Source organism: Octopus bimaculoides, chromosome 10 (assembly GCF_001194135.2).
Source record: "Octopus bimaculoides isolate UCB-OBI-ISO-001 chromosome 10, ASM119413v2, whole genome shotgun sequence".
Lineage (NCBI taxonomy): Eukaryota > Metazoa > Mollusca > Cephalopoda > Octopoda > Octopodidae > Octopus > Octopus bimaculoides.
The window spans coordinates 85,592-95,799 of NC_068990.1; the positions used below are offsets into that span (position 1 = coordinate 85,592).

The window sequence follows — 10,208 nt, forward strand, 5'->3', positions numbered from 1 at the left end:
TATATATATATATATATATATATATATATATATATATATGCATTATTTACATCCAGAGTGTTTCTTTTACTGCTCTATACTTTAGTATACTCTTTCGGATATATGATCCACCGATGATATAAATGCCTTATACACACAAAATATATAACATATACATAGAGTAATACATAAATATACGTACTTTATATAAACACGTTTGTATATATACATATGTATAACAAAACCATGTGTATATGTCATATATATATAGTCACACACTCATATACGTATGTATGGTACTTTATATATATATATATATATATATATATATATATATATATATATATATATATATATATACATATAACCTACCATCATGTTTGATAAATTATACTAAATATCAAAAAGATGTGACATTGTTTTCGAACACGCAATAGATTTATGAAATACCTAGTAATATCTTGCTTCATGAATACAATTACATAATATATATTACATATATATATATGTAATATATATATATATATATATATATTCACTATCGGTGTTATTTGCTTATTCGCAATGCAGTTAACTATTATCGAGTAGATCTATAATCAAATGCCTTCCAACCGTAACAATCCCGTCTTTCAAAGTTGTACGTCAGACTACATTATGTGATGAGTATGTTCAGTAGATAAAGTGTTATTCTTAGGGAAATATCGTTGTTATTTCTAACAAGTGAAGCGATCAGTCAAGGATTGCTTGTCGAGTCGAGTGTCTGTGTTTCTCCATTGGTCAGGTATGGAGCAGTGCGAGCCTGTTCTCAACCCGCAGTGAGCTATCTCGTATAAACAACCGAGGAAAAATACATGCAGCTAACCATATGTACTGAATTACACGTCTATCTACATGAATAAAAGATCGCGATACTGGGAAAATATTGGAATATTTTTTAATCCTTTCTTTATAGTTATTTTATACACCATAACCTTTTATGCAAATGAAGTAAGCGCGGAATGTAAAGAGTACAGGTTATTTGACGATATAAAAGATTTAAATTTAATCTCCCACGCATTCTTCCGTTTCAAATAAAGTGTGGAAAATCGCAACGATTTGCGATACATTTACTTACTGTGTGAGATTTTCGAGGCTTTTGTTAAAAATAATAGTCAATCCGTATCAGTTCCGAGCAAATGGCGGAGCAAAACATCCCATAATTCAGAAAAACGTCATAAACAAAGAGGAGACAACTTGAGTTGTAACATTTTATTATGGCAAAATAGTTGCTTGGTTGGTGACAGGGGTAGATAATTTGTCTTAAGTATAAACATTAATCCACAACAAGGTGTCCCACCGTTGCTAAGGATGCTTAATGTCAAACAATAAATAATAGACGATCAGATATTCTAGCGGTGTTTTTTTTTCTCTTTTGTGATAGCTTAAATCTCAATGTGTTTTCATATATGAAAAAGTAATGTATTAAAAGCAACACAAGGACTGTATGTTTTTTTATATGTGATAAAGGAGTATATTAAAACATTGCACGGATCAAATATATTTTATCACGTTCTCTATAGAACCAAAATATTCTCTTTTTGTTTTTCTTTTTCATATCCTGCTTTTCCATATACGAAAACCTACTGAGAGTCTTAGCTATAACAAAAGAAAATAAGATTCAAAGATGATGTTTAAAATTTTATGCCACTAAAATATTTTTTTAGTCTAAGAATGAACACGTTGACACAAAGGAATTATCGAATATCGAATTCGTACTCTCTTTCATCCACGGTGGACGGATAAAACCTTAAGTTAACATCAGCGAAATTTGCATTGTCCTAAATGTTACAAGGTGCTTCTTTCCTATAATCAGTAGAATAATTTTCATGCAACATGTAATTCTTTCAGATCAAAACAGCCGTAACTACAGTTTGGTGCTCCGCGGATTTTGTTTTCTCATAACTTTCTTAATTGATATTTTTAATGAAATTTTGCAGAGATACGTTTTCGAAGATATACATGATGAATTTACAATATACTTTCTACTTGTACTGTAGTAAGCTATATGTAAATTGAGATTTTTGTTCATCGTCTCTTCGAATTGTATGTTGATATATCAATCATGATAATATCGTGTACAATAATAATAAATCGTTATTGAATAATGAAACGGTTTTAGGTGCATATTTCCCGCAATTATATGTACGTTCTCCCACAAAGTTCTGACGAAACGAAGTCGATGGAACAATTAACTGTAGTTACACAAATCAAATTCCATTTAAGAACTATTTTAATTTATTAAAAGATATAGTTATACACATAGTTATTGCACAATTTCGAAGTATAAAGAGTGAAAAATATAGTGAAAGTCTGGAAACGACGACAATAGAATCAGAATAAAGCGAAAGTGATCATATACAAACATGTACACTAACGAATACAAAACTTATTTAGTGTTGTGTGGTCATCACACTTGTAGTGGTTTTCTCATGCCTACACTTATTTATAAATACAGGTGGACATGTATATAGAAAAGGAACACAGACAAAATAATGTACCATCACACGCACAATTTTTCCTTCTCTTATATGTATATGCACATATACACATACATTGGATTATAACCCTATCTACATAGTATAGTTGTATGTATGTGCACATCTGTATGGTTAACAAGCTTGCTTCGCAATCACGAATTTCGAGTTTGGTGATACTTCTGATAGCTTATGTACTTGTGTTTTTTAGTTTACTTGTAACTTTGACCCGACCTAAACCTTGAATGAAAATTAGGAGATGAAAACCGAGTGGTAATCAGTCTGATATATTGTACCACCGCTGATTCAAAGGCTAACCTTGTCACATACCGTGTACACTCGTGTCTGCAACAAAGGGCCTCTCCCTCAGAGTGAAAGGCTGATTGTATGATGCCGGTGTGTGAACATCTGTGCTGCATAGCAATGAAACATGTGCCGTGAATACAGAGGACATATGAAGACTCGAAAGAAATGAAGTCAGCATACTCTGCTGGATGTGCAATGTCAGTGTGCATGTACGACAGAGTGTAAAGGATTTAAGAGAAAAATTGGGTATCAAAGGCATTGGGTGATGTGTACAAGAGAGATGGGGTGAAACTGAAAGAAGTGGCTGTGAGCCAGGTGAAAGGTTAGAGTATAATAGAGGGACAGAGATAGTTGTCTTACCACAGAGGAGATACTTGGCTACCCTAGAAGGACAAAGAAGGAGAGGAAGAGGAGAGAAAGTTAGAAAGATGGAGAAATTGATGGTTTTGGAGATGTACCTACAAGAAATAGTGAGGTGAATATAGGTAGTACAGAGGAGAGAGGGGGAAATGTTTAGAGATGGGGAAGACATAGCTGCAGCAAGTGATGAGAGAAAATAGAGTGGCTTGGAGCGAGGTATGGTAGAGGTGTTAGAGCATGGAGAGAGGCACATGGAAAGAGTGGAGAGGTCTGCAGTAGGTGGTGATTATAGGTAGTGTGATAGGGGGGGATATTGGGAAAATGGGTTGTAGGGGTGTTTTGACAGAGGACAGATTGTGTAGAGTGAGGGACATGGTTGTAAAGGACATGCCTGTATGTATGGGTGGTTCCTTGTCATCTCCTCTGCGAGGAGATGATCATTTCTTACATCTTCCTAAGTCTACCCCTTCCACAGGTTCCCTCCAAAATTAGAGATTGGCACTTCTTTATACAGCTGTCCTCATCCACACACAGTAAAAATGACCATACCAGTGGCTATTACACTTAAGATCCACCCATTCACAATGTTTGTTTCATCGGGTTGATGGATCAGCCTCAAAATCTTTTCTGCTTGAATCCCTTAGGCCAATTAATCAATCATCTGGTGTCCCAAGAGAGTTAACGGGCATTTTGATCATATATTTGTTTACCTCAGTGGCTGCTACATCTGTTGGGTATATTTCAATTAGATCTGCTTCCTTCCACTCACTTTCCATATTCAACAATCACATCTAATTACATTTTCAAATCACTTTCTTCCCAATGTCAGTAAGGGTCAGTAGGGCCACTTTCCTTTCAAATACATTCTTTCTCCAACAACACCTTGGTTCATCCTGAAACTCTGCTTTGCAATATGTCACACTTTTGCCTTTGATCGTTCTGGTGCTGAACACTAGCAAACCTCCTTCTTTTGGCCTCTCTCATCATCGCAATATAATCTAACCATCTAGCTTTTCCTCTAGCAACATAGTACTGATTCCTGCTACCTTATTTCTTCCATTCTTTCTAAGCCTGTCTTTAACTTCTATGGCTCTATTCTCAGTAATATTCCATCACCACATTAATTTTCATCTAGCTGAATCTAGTCTGTATCTTCCAGTAAGTTGTCTCATAAGAACTGCTTGTTGTCTTCTATAAACATATATTTAGCAGAAGGCTCTTGCAGTTTCTGTTTTCACACATTCCTTCACCAGAATGTATTTTTTGTATTTCAGTCCTTCTAACTTTTATTATAAAGTCACTGGTCAGTTGACCTGGTTGGTACATTGTTCACTATGGGGACATTTAGTAGTTAAAACTGTCTATCTATTGGGTTTCCTACTGTTCATCTGATTGGAATGTGATCTAATGGTTGGTTGGTTTGTTGGTTTTTCTGATGTACAATGTTGCAGCACACATTAACTTGCATCCACTCTAACCTCTCTATGATCTTATTTGATTTACATTTCACTGTACCAACATTAATAGTTGCAGATTTGAGATTTTTTTTTTATCTAATGAGAAGACCTCCAATGGTGAGAGACTCGATGTTTGAAGTCCTAAAAGGGTATGTGAGATGGCTGAATGACAGCTGGGGAGTTCTCGCACATGGCCAGATGTGCACAACACTAGAATGGTGGATGATAGTTCTTTATATGCAACTTCAGTTTATCACTGAGTTTCGTAAGAGTTTGACCATGTTTTACTTGCAAGCTGGATGCCCTTCCTATCACGAAGCACTTTCAGTGAGGATTAGGTGCATTTTATCATATCACAGGTTATTTGTCAGGATTAAAATGTTTAGTGATTTCATCACTAGTCTAGTGAAGGGGTCACTAGTATGGTGAGTTCACTATTTTCATAGCTAATGTGTAGCTATAGCCCAATGGAGTGTTCACAGTCTGGTTGAAGTGATGACATTGGTGACAGCAGTTTGTTGATACTGTGTCTGTGTGTTCATTCAATAGTAATTGGTATATGAAGACAGACAGACAAAATTCAACCTTGTTCAATAGCATAGCAAAGTTCATTCACAGCAGGGGGTTATATACAATGCTAATGTCTTGCATAAGATTTCCTGTAAAGAAATAAGTTGTGTTCTTGTAGAGATGTGTAGTGTTTTATAGAGATGTCTCTAGTGTGTTAACAGTAAATGAATGAATGTGTGAAGATATTAGTTGTACTTTATATATGTAGAAGAGACTTGTTAGAAATACTTCTGGATAGCATGAAGATAACGACATTGAGTTTGGTCTATTCTGCCAGCATCCAAGGAAGAAAAATGTTCTTGTGTGAGAGAGGCCAGCATAAACCGTGATGGAGCAAAGCAGCATGCCAGGAGTCCTTTGGAAGTGAAGCAGGGAAGTCAAGGAACTCAATTGAATGATGGCAGCAGACACATTATGGAAGAGACAATCAGACATAGCAGAGAACGCCTGTCTGAGGGAGCTAGTTAATTCAGCCAATCACAGGCTGAGTAAAGCTGTATACTGACTGTTGCCTGAGCCTACATAGAAGTCCAAAAATGCATGTTTTAAATAAAGCTAATACAAACATGCTACAAATGTCTCATTCACACTGTGACAGTTTTATTACCTAGATAAGTTACTTTCATTACAGCTTGTGGCTTCAATTCTTCCCCACAAAAATAATTTAATTGAAGTTACTGCTCTTCTAGTTAGGCTGCTTTCACTTCAACTTATGAAGACTTGTCTTCCTTGTGAGACTTTCAATCAGCCTACAAGGATACATATACATGTGTATGTATACACACATTTAGAAGGTTGTTTGTTACAGCTTATCAGAGAGCAACCATTGGTTTCACACCTATAAAGTACTTAGCTGTGTAGGTGACTCATCAGACTCATTGGCCAGAGGTACATAACTTCTCTCCAGTTGTAGAGAGGTTATATACTTCTGGCCAACAAGTTGCCTATGCAGCCAAGTGATTTATAGGTGTGAAACCATTGATCAACCTTCCAATGTTTTAGAGCATGCTTCTTTTTGGAGATATGAAATACTGACTGATTATACATGCATGCATAGATACATACATACATATATATATGTATGTATGTATATATATGTGTGTGTGTATGTGTAGACATTTATGTATGTATATTTATATGCACACACATGATGAATTACATATTTATTAATACATTCCAGCAGATAGGAATGTAACTATGTTAATCGCTGTTGTCTGCATCACAGAACAGCTTCTCTTTTAAACTGAGTATGGGTTCAGAACACACTTGATTCATAAGTACAAAGGATTCTGGAACAGCCAGAGTTTTGGCATTGTTGTTTCTTGTTAGCTAGAAGCACACCTAGACCAATAAATCTAACAAGAATCAATGGTCTTCTTTATGATTTTAGTGAATAAGCTCTTCACTGATTTGTGCTGATATCTACCCACAGATAATAAATTGTTATAAATATGGTGAACAGTGAGATTCAAAACAGTGACTTGCATATTTATTCTTAATATTCCAGCAGATTTGAATGTGAATATACTGATTGTTGTTATGTTTGTCACAGGAGAACAGCTTCATTTTTATGACAATGATTTGAGTAGCTTCACTTTAAATACATGCATTTGAAGAATACTTTAAATAACAACTTGAAACTCAAAATTATGGTAAAGTAATAATGTTATTTATTTTATAATTATTATCATTATTTCAAATTTTTGCCACAAGGGCAGCTTGGGAGAGATGGGTATGAGTCAATTACATCAATCCCAGTGTTCAACTGGCACTTCTTTTATCAACCTTGAAAAAATGAAAGGTACAGCAACTTCAGCAAAATTTGAACTTAGAATGCAGTGATGGGCAAAATACCGCTAAGCATTTCATCCAGCCTCCTAACGATTCTGCCAGCTTGCCGCCTTAATAATAATAATAATAATAATAATAATAATAATAATAATAATAATAATAATAATAATTAGTTGAGCAGTATATTCCTGGTCATAACATATATTTGGTCAGAACATTACTGAGTTTTACACTGACTATTGTACTTGGCAATATCGATAACCTTTCAGACATGCTGGTCAAAAGCTCATAGCCTCTTTTATGCTGGAGGTAAATATATAGTCCAGGGTGACTTGGTGATCAAAAAGGTGGTGGAAAGTTATAACATTTTCCAGTGGTGGGTGGGAGAAGGGTTGTCTCCCATGAGACAATATCAGCTGTGGTCAATTGTGGGTATACTTATTTTCTGTTCCTTAGTCTGAAAAAAAAGGAACCGTATTGGCAAAACAAATTTCCTATCACGAGAGCAGCAACAAAATACTTCATTTTTCAAGACTACTCAGATCATGTGAACTTTTTAGTGATTTTCATCTCCACCAAGCAAAGCCTGCAGTATCTACTTTCATTCAAATATGGTTCAGGCTATTTCAGCAGTTTCCAGTTGATTTAGCACGGCATCCCTTCCTCTTTTAATTGCCACTTACAACTGGCTAATATTGTACCTCTCTTGGATTCTAAAAGAGGACCTGTGATTACTTAGCATGGCCTTAGTGGGCTTCCTCATTGCCCCAGTTATAATTCTGTATGCGTGTTCCTCTGTTGTTGAACAAAGCCACTTCATAGACCATGGCTTTTGCATACCATTGACTATTCACTGGACATTCACTGTTGAACCTACATGAGTATCTTGCCTCTGCATGGGGCTTCAGGGCTTTGGGTTATTCACTAATAATTATTTATAAAAGGCACACAGCTAAATAAAACCTTTAAATTATGCCTATTGAATAATCTCCCTTACCTTTAGGACTCTGTAAAATGCTTATCCACTAATCTAAGGAAGGCCCTTCTCATGCAGATTCTTATATTGAGTGAGAAAGGTGGGGCAAACCTGAGGACTTAATGGTGGTACTTTCTCTTGTGGGTGTTGAAGCGAGGCATATAGGTGATGCATTTCTTAAATCTGGTGGCTGCAAAAGCTTTGTTGTAATTTGGTCACACTGTGTCAAAAACATCTTTAGCATGGGTTCAAGATCCTGTTACAGACATCCTTTACAAGGTCTTCAAAGATTATGTAGTAAAATCAATCAAAACAGTAAAGGGAACTTGCTGTGGAGAGTGGAAAAGTCAATGTTTTGGACAGAGTCTTTCTTCAGAGAAAACTGACTGTGGAGACATTAATGAGACACACCAGAGATTTACATCCTCTGAAGATTATAAGAAGGTGGCAGGAGGCTGTGTTGATGTATAACAGCCTTTCATTAAGTTTGTGATAAGGCCTATAAGGCTAAGTCTAACATCAGTTGTCTTTGACAATGAGACTGGTTAGAACACTCTACAACAATTCAAAGACCAAACTGCCACTAACTTAAAATCCAGTGATGTTAGAGAACACTTGCATTCACTTACATGCTTTTCTTATCTCCCTCTCTCTTTTATCTACACACAATCACACAAGCTGTCTAACTAAAATATTAAAGTGAGCATGACATTCTCTAATGGAATCAGGACACAATGCTAATTTTATTTTTTCCAGTTTCATTTGGTCCTTTTCTTAAATGACAGAATACACTTATGCTTTATTGGTTTTGCTCATCAATGTTAAATTTATCTGTTAAATATGTGTGTATGCATGCGTGCGTGCGTGCATATGTGTATGTGTGTGTGTTTGTGTGTGTCTGTGTATGTATATATACATGTATAATGATAAATATTGAAGAATGGAGTGAGCAAATCATTTTAATACTTTGTTTACAATTGTTTCATCATTATTTAATATTACCACTCTTGCATAATGTTATTAATGTATCAGCAATTAATCATCAGTTTTTATATGTTATGTAGGATCTCTTTTATAGCACATATTAAATATGAATCCACAGAACTCCATAAAAAAATAAGCTTACTGATTCTGATATCTCATAAATAAATACATTCCAAATTGATTGGGTAAACAGAATCACATTTATGTAAAAGAAACAAAAGAATGCAATGAAGGAGCAGTAAGTAAAATTTGATGAGATAATTGTCTTTCCTTCTTGTTGACAATTTTGCTTGTTGCTATAAAGAAACGTCCAGTTGTGCTGCCAACAATAAGTCAAGGGTTAAGATATCCTGGCCCTGACAGTTTTGAGTGCAACTGCTCTTGTGGCTCCTTTCGTTAGTTACTAACATGGTCACAATGTCATGCAAGATAGATTATATTGAATAATGACGAAACAATTGTAATGAAAACGTTAAAATGATTTGCTAACTCCATTTCTTAATATTCATCATTATACAAACTCTATGGATCTTTCTGATTTTCAGATAATTGGAATGGTTGCATGAAAAAGCTTCCTACTTCAATTTCAATTTCCACATCTGTTATATACTAAAATTCATTTGTTTTCCCTTTCTTTACACACACACACAGAAGCCAGGTAGGTAGGTAGGTACATACGTAGGCAAGCAGAGAGGGAGTCTGGTTGGTTGGTTTTTGTTGCAGGCAGGGCTGTTCACTTCTCAGATTTCAAATTCAGTCACACAGGTCAATGAAAATTTCATGGAAACCTGTCACACACACACACGTTTCACAATAGATTTTTGAAAATATTTAAATGCAATTTCTACTCTACTTTTTCTTGGAGAGCATCCAAAAAGAAACACTTTGATACCTCATTTGCGAAATTTGGATGAATATTTTAGGAAATATGACAACTTGAATGGTCAGTGAAATGGTCAAGATTTTGCCCAATTGTCCTAAATGAATAAGTAGCCATATTTGTGATGTCATATCTTTGAAACAGAGGTGATAAAGATCTTCAAATTACATAAATTAAATGTCCATGTTACAGCAGTTGCCTGTTTTATTTATTTTTTTTTTTTTTCAGGTTCTTGAAAATGAAATCCTGTTTTGGCAATTTTTAAAATATTTATGTAAAACCTATTTTGTTACATGTAACAAATAATCAATTTTGCAGTGTTTTCAAACCCAGCTAAATCCTAAAGTACAAGCCACGGGGATTTCAGTTTTGGCACATTTATACTAGGTATA

General features: G+C 35.1%; 1 protein-coding gene across 2 annotated transcripts in view; it reads right to left on the minus strand.

Annotated features, from left to right (window-relative positions):
* LOC106872691 (uncharacterized) overlaps positions 1–1,209 on the minus strand; it is a 64,736-nt gene extending 63,527 nt beyond the window's left edge. For both annotated transcript variants that reach the window (XM_052971007.1, XM_014919768.2), the window contains exon 1: positions 1,094–1,209. The gene's annotated coding sequence lies outside the window, so the exon portion shown is untranslated. The remainder of the gene's footprint in view (positions 1–1,093) is intronic.
* Between the last annotated feature and the right edge of the window lie 8,999 nt (positions 1,210–10,208).